General features: G+C 45.9%; 1 long non-coding RNA gene across 1 annotated transcript; it reads left to right on the forward strand.

Annotated features, from left to right (window-relative positions):
* Positions 1 to 3,176: 3,176 nt before the first annotated feature.
* Positions 3,177 to 10,445, forward strand: LOC146210035 (uncharacterized). The gene is made up of 3 exons (XR_014708024.1): positions 3,177 to 3,332; positions 4,716 to 4,841; positions 10,264 to 10,445. It is a non-coding gene; the product is annotated as an uncharacterized LOC146210035 (long non-coding RNA).
* The last annotated feature ends 230 nt before the right edge of the window (positions 10,446 to 10,675 follow it).

A 10,675-nucleotide genomic window follows, 5' to 3' on the forward strand; every position in this document is an offset into this window, starting at 1 on the left:
TGCCCCGAAGCCCAGTGCTCGGCCCGACAGGACCCTGCTACACCCGACTCGGATAGCGACGACGAGTTCTTCGATGCACTAGATACAGTGCCGTGTGACAGTGAAGAACCACCCCAACAGCCAACCCTTCGGACAAGATCACGCCGCAGTGCAGTGCCACCCCGACGAGACGACTTCGTCTATTACTAGCCGTGCAGGCTGGATTCGACAGTGTTGTGCGTGTGTGCGCATGTGTGCCATTTATTGTTTTTTTTTTCATCATCGGGACCAGCGAGACTCGCTCACCGACAGAAGTGTGCGCGGGTGTGTGTGCGTGACTAAGACTGCCACAGTGCGAGCCAGGGACAAAAACTCTCAGACCGCGGCGACAGTGTGCTGTGACTAAATTATCCACTGACTCTAGGACATTAATTGTGACAGCGACAAGATTGAGTGGACATCAGAACATTTTTACGAACTCCAAACTCTCGCACAGGTGATTTACCTCTGTGCTACATTGTGGTGTGTGACTCTAGCTACATTGTGGTGTGTGACTAACTACATTGTGGTATGTGACTTTCTGTACTGTTGAAATGTGATATGAAAATTATTGTAAGGTGAGTGAGGACACTCACCCATCTTTTTCCACCGGGAAGGATTGTAACGTGGCGCACGCCACCTGGGAGTCGTGGAAAGAAATAAAGAAACGCGCTTGCTGCTCATCCCGACAGAGGGGGCAAGGACAGTCGAAAGGGAAGCAAAAATGTAGAAAGGACGAAAGGTTACGCAAGGAAGCAGCGTCCCTCGCTTTGCAGGGAGTACCCCTCCCCACGCCCTCGGCACTGAAGGGGGTATAAAGAGAACCAGAAAACGAGGCCAGAGCAACCTCGTCCGGGAGCGTTCGAGAGCGAGAGTCTTGGTTTGACCCTGACCTCCTCCCGAAGCGCCCGAACGAGCCGTCGGCGAAGACGCCAGCGACAGCTCCCCGCTGTCCTAAGTCTCGTCGTCGGAGTCGCTGCTGCAGACGCCAGTGACAGCTCCTCGCTCTCCTAAGTCTCGTAGCCCTAGCCACGACATCGACCAATAGCTTTGTCGGGATCGAGAGCAGCTTGCGCTACAAAACGCAGTCCACTGAGTCGTAAACTTTCCTCGGACATCGCGGGTACCCGTGCTCGCGACAAGGTGAAAACTTCACCAACATGACACAGCCTGATCATCACAATTGCACATCACCATTGCTCAAGCTGGGCATCGGACTGGTTCCCACTAGACTATAGGGGGTATTCACGTGACGTCACAGCTGACGTCAGTATGCAGTCGATGCCATATTTGTGTCCTATTCGGACTAGTACTAGTACGGGGCGGCGGTTAGCTTAGCTGTTCGTGCGCGTCCGTTTGCTCTGCCACTCTGCCTCATGCCAGCACCGTTGTTATGAAAACTCAGTCGGTATTATGAGTGACAGTTTGATTTATCAGCAAAGTGAGCGCGATGCGGACAGAGACCTGTACGAAATAAAACTTAGGTACCTACCCGTGTGCAGTCGATATGCGCAACTGCACGGTAAGCGGCCTGTGCCCATGCATACATAAGTGCGACATTCATGAATTCCTTGTCCTACGGACGAGCTTCGTCACGAGAAACCAATCGCAAGCCTACTGACCACTCGAAGAATGCAACTACGTTACAAGCAACTGGGTTAAGAGCCGCGGTTGAAGCAGACGAACTCGCTCTTTGTATAATTACGTGCGTGCCGTCCAACGTTTATACCAACAAACCGCTGAGGTTTTGTAGCTGATATTCTGCATAGAAATGGCATTTGGTAGTCAGTATCTTTTATACAAAGCTTGTTTGGTGTACTTGCCTCAATCGATCAGAAGAAGTCGGATGTTTGCATCGTCTGTGGCGGTAAGGAAGCAAAAGAAACTGCTGCCACAGGCCACAGCGATGACACCGGTGGCGCCACCTCGTTGCCTAGCGGGCTCGAAATAACTTTTTGCAACAAAACTCTTATACAGCGCAGTTTTGACCAAGCTAAACTTAATTTGTTATTAGAGATAAATAAGTTTATAAAGTTCTTCAAACCTTCTGCAAAACAACTCTGCCCGCCTACGTTCCTTCGCCGAATCTGCATGCGGTCTGCTTTGATTAGCAGACGACACAGACGATGCGAACATCCGACTTCTTCTGATCGAATGAGGCAAGTACGACAAACACAAAGTTTAGCGAGCCCTCTTTGAAGGATTTTATTGCAGCAAAACCCGACGAGGTGGTGTTGGCGGCGCGCTGCATGCATGCGCATGACTGGAAGCGATACCGCGCTGCTCTTTTACCGGGAATGTGTCTTCCGAGTGCGTGAAGAACAGTCGTGCACGGATAGTGACAAGAGCTGGCTGCTGGGGCACATCCGGAAGATTCCAGTCCAGCCCATTTTGGCATGAATTTCTCATATTCCATGATACTTGTGCGGTTGAGCCGTGCCAGCCATACGTGACGTCGCATCTCGGTGAGGTATCTCGTTCGAGTGGAGTTGTTCGTGTGTACTCCCGGAACCTTAAAATGCCGAGGTCGTTCGCGCAGCTCTTCAGCTTCCTTTGTTTACACTATGCACGCGTCTATTACAGCTAGTCTACGATAGCTCAAAAAACAACATATTGCTGCGGATGCCACTGATTGTAGAACCGCATGACAGCAGTTGATACCCAGACGGCCACTGACGTCCGACGGACAACCGAACTCGGCCGCAACTCGGCGGCCGATTTCGGACGTCCGCCGGAATTCCGGCGTACGTACGAAAGCGGATGGTCGAATCCGTTCGCCCAGCGGACAGCCGCCGTACGTCCGCCACTGGATTTGCTTTTACACAGCTATGATATAGTTTGTAGTCGTCGTGCTCGTCTGAACTGCGTATAAATCAGTAATGCCGTCAAGTCTGCATTATATGATGCCAGAGCGAATCGATGCGATAGAAAGCGTTTCCATTAAACAGTTTTTTTTTATTTTCCGCATGTTTCATCGTTGAATTCTTCCATCAAAAATTTTTGATTAAAAGTTACATGACCATTAAACATTTTTCTATCATGATGCTTCGGTGAAATTTTAATCAGTGGCTGAATAGACGCAGCAAGCAGCAAGCTCAAAAAGAACGAAACCGAACCTATCCTCAAAAAAATCTGAAATGAGCCAATTCAATCCACCTGACAAGTTGAAGTTTAGTCATGGAAGATGGCTTCACGTTTCCGTGTTCTGCATTTTCTGCGCAGTTACAAATACCTACGGCTGTAATGCACTGCTAGCATTGTTTTTGCTGTGGCTTGGTGCGGCTGGCACACTTCGTTCACCCGCCGATTCCAAAGTAAGTATTTCACCGAACTTTTGTTTCTTTAGTGGAACTTTTCTATGCACCGATAGTGGTGAGCTTTTGGGTAAGGAAACAGCTCTGTACAGCAGCCGAACGGTCGAGTGTTTTAGGCGAGACTGACAGGATGGCTCCGCGCCGACTAACTAAAGTGCAGCCTCAAGTCTGAGGGCCATCTTTCTCGGCATTACTGGACGCTGCGCCAGTAAGCCGCGCAACTTCTCTGTCTCTGATAAAGGAGTGCCTGCCCGAGCTTTAAAGGAGTTAATTTTTTAACCATGCGCAACGTGCTGAGTTGTAAAAACTATACGAGAAAACTTTTGCACTCCTCGAGCCTATCGTGCGACATGCCTACACTTGTGAAAACGTCGCGTTTTTTTTTTTTTTTTTAATGAACAGCCGCTGATCTTTCTCTCTCGAGCTTTACGGCAACTACAGTTTCTAGAAGGAACGGCTGTAGCTACTAAATAACTAAAGGTTTAGTACTCTCCTTCAGCTTTGACAAACCAGGACAGCACCTTGCGCACGTTGGTCATGCATGTGGGACCGAACCGCGCAGAACAACCGGACAAGGAGATGAGAGAAAAAAAAAAAGTCAGCACTTGTCTTTTTCTTGACCCGTTGTTCTGCGCTGTTCTGGCACGAATTTGACATACCGCCGCCGCTATACAGTTGGGCTGTGAGCTCTGGTGCCTGCAACGCCTTCTTTTATGCAAAACAGGCATACTGGGAGGCCATGCAAGCCGCGGGCTCAAAAAAAAAAAAAAAAAAAAAAAAAAAAAAAAAAAACACGAGCTGAGCAAAAGTGAGATGAAAACAAAATTGTTGTTGCTTTGTCCTTACAGATATTCAAAGGCTCCTAAGAACTTCACTGCATTATTGACAGCGAGATAATGCCAAAGCTACACTAGAGCCATGCAGCACCTTATAGTGCATGATACTGAGCTTATGTCTTGCACTGAAAGCTCTTACCATGTTCTTAGATTATCATATTAAAGTAGCTTTAAACCCATGCTTGTAAATGCAGTGATAGCCATAAATTGAATCTAGGGCATCATGCTCACATACAAGGCTTCTGATAACTGCCGGTTACATGATGTGGGCTATAGCAGAAACCTGTACCTGGTCATCTTACAAACATTTGTGCAATTGATGCTTTTAATGTGTTGTAAAAGTTTTTGTGTTCTGTTTCTGTATGGGAATGCTTTCCTTATTTAAGGCTAACATTTGGTTTGCTACAGCAAAACCTGTACCTAGTCATCCTAAAAACAGCACCGCAGTTATTGCTTTTAGTGTGTTGTAAAAATATTTGTGTTCTGCTTCTGTATGGCAATGCTTTTCTCGTTGAAGACTAGCATAAGGCTTCCAAAAATTTTTCAGATGCCATTTGCTGTAACCGATTTCATAGGCCAACAGGAAGCAGCACTTTGAGCATGGAAAACTGTCATCCACGGGGGAAAAACAGCAACATCCCTTTGCATTCTCATTTCTTTGGTATGGCTAAAAGTGAGTATTGTATCATTATCTATATTATTAATATTGAATCATGATTGTCAGTGTTGAAGTTGTTTGAGCGTGATGATTTTAAACACACAGGACATCCCTTCGACAGGTTTTAGCTTGTTTACATGTAGGATGTAGAACTGGTTTCAACAGACTTTATGCAGCAAATTCTTTTTACATTGTCCACCATGTTACTTTTTGTCATTGTCCATTGAAGTAAATAACCAGTATTTTACGTTTACACAGTCGTCCACTCTTAGCTTGAATGGGAATGTGTGGCATGCAGTTTGCAAAATAGCAATGCATCCGTCACAGCCATGCATCAAGGCTAAGTGGCGTGTGCGTAGAGGGACCAGCCGCTCCAGCTTCACGTCATCTGCCTCTTTGCTCCGGTGTGCAGACGTGCATTGAGGCAAAGTGGTTTATGTGTAGAGAAACCAGGAGCTTCTTTGTCACATCTGGCTGTTTGTTACGGTGTGCAGATGCGCATCGAGGCAAAATGGCTGATGTGTAGAGGGACCAGGAGCTGCTGCTTAACGTCCTTCGCCTCTTTACTACAGTGCACAGCTGTGCATTGATGCTAAGTGGCATGTGCATGGAGGGCCCAGGAGCTGCAGCTTCACGTCTGCCTCTTCACTGAGGTACGCAGGTGCGTATTGAGGCAAAATGGCTTATGCATAGAGGGACCAGGAGCTGCTGTGTGGCGTAGTCTGTATATTTGCTATGGTGCGTATCGAAGTACAATGGGAGTTGGCTCATGTGTAAAGGTACCATGAGCTGCTGCGTCGTGTCATCTGCCTCTTTACTATGGTGCACAGGCATGCATCAAGGCAAAGTGGCTTATGCGTAGAAGCACCAGGAGCTGTTGCTTCACATCTGCTATGATGCGCAGCTGCGTATTGTGGGTGGTGGTGGAAAACATTGCCATCAGATACAAATACAGGAGGTTACTCACTAGCTGACCCTGAGGGGGCCTGTCCTGACAAAAACAAGGGGTCCCTAGTTTGGGACCCCAGTGGTGGTAGAGGGACTAGAGGCTGGTACTTCACGCTGTCTGCCTCTTCGCTACGGTGTGCAGCTGCGATGGATGCAGTGGCATCTCAAAAAGTGCATGCCACGCACTCGCATGATCTGCCTGAGTGGACGACTGTGTACCTGCTATAGCTTTGTTATTCATAGAATAAACCTAGGCCAAGTTGGATAAATTATAGCTCACCTCATATGTGGTCAGCAAAGAAAAGCCACTCCAGAAAATCTGATGCATTTACTGTCATAGGATTCTTATTCATATACATGCTACTGACAAGTCAGATTCTTCACCCTCAGAAATGCCAGAAAAATAACCAAGGGTGCGTCTGTAATAGTCTAGATTGCTCTTTCTTTGCAGACTTGAGTCAGATGTGTGTTCCATTGCTGTGGGTGGGACAGGTGTGAATCTTTGATTTTAAGCTTGCAACAAGTATTTATTTATTTATTTATTTATGGCGCTGGGTTTGCCACACGGCATAAAAGGTGGTGGTATAGCGTCACAGGAATGTGTGGAGTGCAGCCATGTGCAAGAAGTCACACAAACTGCGTGCATAAATGTTGTTTGTTGTCCATAAGTGGAAATGAGAGTCATTACTTGATGAAAGTCCAGCTTTTTGTAGAATGGTGTTGCGCATATGCGAAGTTCCTGGGCATGTCCATATTAGATGCCGTACAGTGGTGTCGCAAGCCGGTTCTTCGCAGTGTGGGCATTTGTCGGGAACTGGAATAGTAGTACTTTGCCACTGGTGTCGAACGGCGGGCGTAAGAGCCACTCCGACCCTCAGCCGTCTCAGAGATACCTCCTCCACCCTTGTTAGATTGGGGGGAAGGGGGTACGTACACGGGGGAATTAGAGCACGTGTACGCTGCCTGAGGGATGCTGATGATGTCAAATGGGTCAGGAGTGGATCCGGTGGCAAGGAATCATGAATAGGTTGTGACACATCATCTGCATGACAAATCACGTCTGCTGTTATGGTATTCAAATTTTTGTTGTCTTGAACCCAGTGAATGGTTATAGTCACTGGGTAACGGTGACAAGCAGCATGTATAGTCTGTGCGACCCTAAGAGTGCCATGGACTTTCTTTAAATGTTTTAAGGCTTCTTTAGAGTGAGTCATTATTTGTACTTTTTTAAACGTAGGGTCGGCAGGTAACGCTTCTATGGCGTTTAAGATAGCTTGCAGTTCGAATGCAAGAGTTGATTTGGCGTCGGTAAGGTAACTTCGATTGGTGTTCAGGTGAGGGTGGGTTGGGCTTATAAAAGCAACTGAACCACCTGTTTGCAACAAGTATGTTATTGTAGTTTAAAGGCAAAACGGTACTAATAATAGTCGTAGCCCCCCATGGCCTTTATCCCCTTTTAATAGTGTTGTTAGACACTGAATTATTAGTTTACTCTGCACTGTTTCTGTCTAGTTAATGTGCGGAGATGTACATATATTTATATGACTTGGAGTTGTCGACTTTGCACTTAGAAACATTGTAGCGTTATATGATGTGTTGCTTTCATTTCTTTAATGATTTCTGTAAGGGACCGGTGGGTATGCTAGGCACCATTATTAGTCTGCTCTTTTTGGGTCACCTGTTCAATGCCCAGCTGCGGCCGTCTCCCACTTGCCCTCGGACAGGAGGCGGAGAGACGCGCACAGAGAGGCAGCTATAACAGCTACAGTGCTTAACGGAAACGTAGGCAGAGAGGGAAAGAAGTCCCCTCTTCCGAGGACTTTGCTGTCGCACTCGAAGACGCGGGGACAGGCAGTTTGTTCTCGTTGCTGTGTCATGTAGGGGGCTCATTTTTATTTAAGGAGCTTTACAAACAGTATACAACTAAGGGGTCCTTAGTACTCCCATCACCCGAAGGCAGCACAGCTTTGAAACGAGCACCTCGTTTGGAAGAACTGCTTATCGTTCAAAGAAAAATCACTGTCAGGTTGAAGGGTGTAAGGCCCTCTTCCTTGTTGGGGAGCCCATAAAAGTGACAATTATTCAGTGCAGGCGCGCTGAGTGGGGTCTCGTTGAGGATTCCAACCCTGGATGTCAACAATGGTGGGAGATGGCGGCATTGAAAAAGGGCAAGTGTGTAACAGTGACGGTATGATGCGGAGCTGGAGGATGTGGGTTGGCTCTTCTGATGTGGTCCGCAATGGTGCTGACTCGGACGCCCATAATTGCAATAATTGCCCTGTAAAAGGAGCCGCCAAGGATGCAAGCTTTGGGCAATGGTTGCGCACGTGGGACACCGTTTTGATGGGTTCTAATTTTTTTTTTCTTTTTTTTTTCCTAGGGGAGAGAGTTTGGCATGTGACCTAGTGAGCCAATCATTTCGAGGTCCATTCTCTAAATTCCGTTTGTTGTAAAACGAATTTGTTGTCCCTTTTGCATTGCTTGTATTATGGAGAGGGTGAAGAACTTATGAAAGTGGAAAGACATGCCAAAATGTTTGTTAGCCAATCATGTGTGAGTTCGTTGTCATTGGGGATGAGAAATGTGGGCAGAGTCCCGAAGTTAATGAAACGGCCCCGCGGCCTGGAGAACTCGTTCTGAGCTAGATTTTGTTCTCTTTCCTCATCGATATAGATCATGGTCATTGTTTCACCTCTTGTAAATACATACATTCATGAATAAAATTTTCAGTTCATCTTCCTCTCCGTGTGCAAGTTGTTGTGGCCAGATGCAGTAAATTCACTATTTTCATTTCTATATAACGTGCCTTTCTGAAGATGGTGAGCTCTTTTGTCCAATCCTGTAAGAAAGCAGCAAAGCGCTCCCAAATCTTCCACAAAATTGTGTGATATCTTTAATACTAACTGCGGCTTGGTGTCACTCAAAACATGTAGTTGAGGTAGATTTCTTCCCCCCCCCCTTTTTTTGTTCGTTCAAATGAGGACCAGCGGACACTAACTCTTGCTTTTGTAATGCCCGAGGCCCCGCCTTAAGGCAGTACTCCAATGTCAATACCATTTTTATAGCTATGGCTGTCCAACAGCACTAATGTCTTTTATACACTTGTTTTACTAATCTCTTACCCAAGTGGTGGCTTATACTGCGGAGGCGAAAGTCTCTGGACAATATGTCTGGAGATTTTGGACTAGAATCGTGATGTAAACGAATTGTGACCTTATTTCTCTTGCACACATGAAAGAACTAACGCTCAACTTTCACATCGACAAGTATGGTCCGAGTTTCCTGGTCGATGTGAAAGTTATGTGCTTTGATTGCAGTTTGTGTAGTCCACACACTTGTCCCCGATATTACATAGGGGCAAATTAGGCGCCTTTACAAGGGCAGTTTCTTTGGCGCCCACTACCTTCCCCATAAAAAAACTACAGTGTTTCTTGTGAACAGCTGGCTGCATTTATAAATACCATTATTTTTTTTGTAATTTGTTGTGCGTAGTTGAGAAATCCATGACATACATGCACAGCTGGTTGCCAGAATTATGCAACCATATTTCAGTAACTAATATCCATGCTGCATGCTGCCGGTAATACATCAGGAGCTCGTGGTTGTCAGCTTTTTGGGTTTTGTGTAACTATAAGCTTTGCTATTGTAATGTCACATATAGCGCTGTGGGTAAACAAATAACTTTACTTTTAACTCTTCTAGAAGCATGAACACTGCGCAATCACTGCGGCGGGCTATGCTTCCACATTGGGCTTTAGCCACATGTCAAATGTCTATCTTTATTCTGCTGCAGCAGCTTGCATGTTATCAGATAAGTTACTTCATCGCAGCTGCTCTAAGGAGACGCTTTCTAGACGCTTGTAGCCTAGATGTTGATGTCGATATACCCCCGACACACCCAGGGAATGACTTCGGTAGAGGGTACATGGAAACCAGCGAAATGTGCAATTTACAGAACAAAAAGGTAACAATTTTAAATGATGTTATTATTGATCACTTCTTTTCAGAGCAGGAACAATGACTTTAGAAATCTGCCTGTTAAACCGCTCAAAATGCAGGTTTCTGCCGCCAATGCGTACCTGTGTAATACTGCAATGCTCAGGCTGTGCTTTATGTTCATATACAGCATCCTTTATGCTTAGTTTCTCTGCATGTGCACTCCATGTCTTGGGCATTGCTGAGGGCGCATAGCAGCAAGCATAACATGCCATGTTTGGTCAGAGTGGCATGTTCAAAGAGACGACATAAAAACATTAAAATACTGAATGCCAGGTTCTGGTCAAACTACGTTTGTATCTTTTGTTATTCTGCATGGGTTTTGCTGCAGTTATATGGCCTTTCTATATAGTATGTGACAGTTCTGAATGGAGATGCATGCGTACAGTGCCATCTGGAAAAAGCAATTGAGAGAAACTGGCAGTTGTCCTTGGAGATGTGTAATCAAAGTTCAGCACAGATAACTTTAATTTCATTTTCCCTTCTATTGTAGGGGGAGCCCAGCCTGCTCTTTCCATCTTAGGCCTGAAAGACCAGCAACAGCTGATCGAGCAAATGCACAGGATAGTAACTGCTCCTGGAATCCTGGCCTGCGGAGGCCGCCCACAGAGAACTCGATCATCTTCTCGCTAATTCCGAAATATTAGGTTTCAATAAATACCTTTTCTTCCACCACCTCCCCAAGGGAAGAGCTGTCACGGCCAAGGATAATTAAAAAAAATTATTCAAGTAGATTCTTAATACTCCAGTTGGCCTACATTTTACCATGCCATTCCTTAACATCGATATTTTTTTAGTGTAGACAGTTTATGCATGCAGTTTCTGCAATAAAGCAAAAAAAAAAGCTTTTTTTACAACCTCGCATGCTGGTATGCCTATGCACTTAGCATGTTTTCAGGAATGGT

Source organism: Amblyomma maculatum, chromosome 1, assembly GCF_055883805.1.
Source record: "Amblyomma maculatum isolate TAMU_Amacu chromosome 1, ASM5588380v1, whole genome shotgun sequence".
Classification (NCBI taxonomy): Eukaryota; Metazoa; Arthropoda; class Arachnida; order Ixodida; family Ixodidae; genus Amblyomma; species Amblyomma maculatum.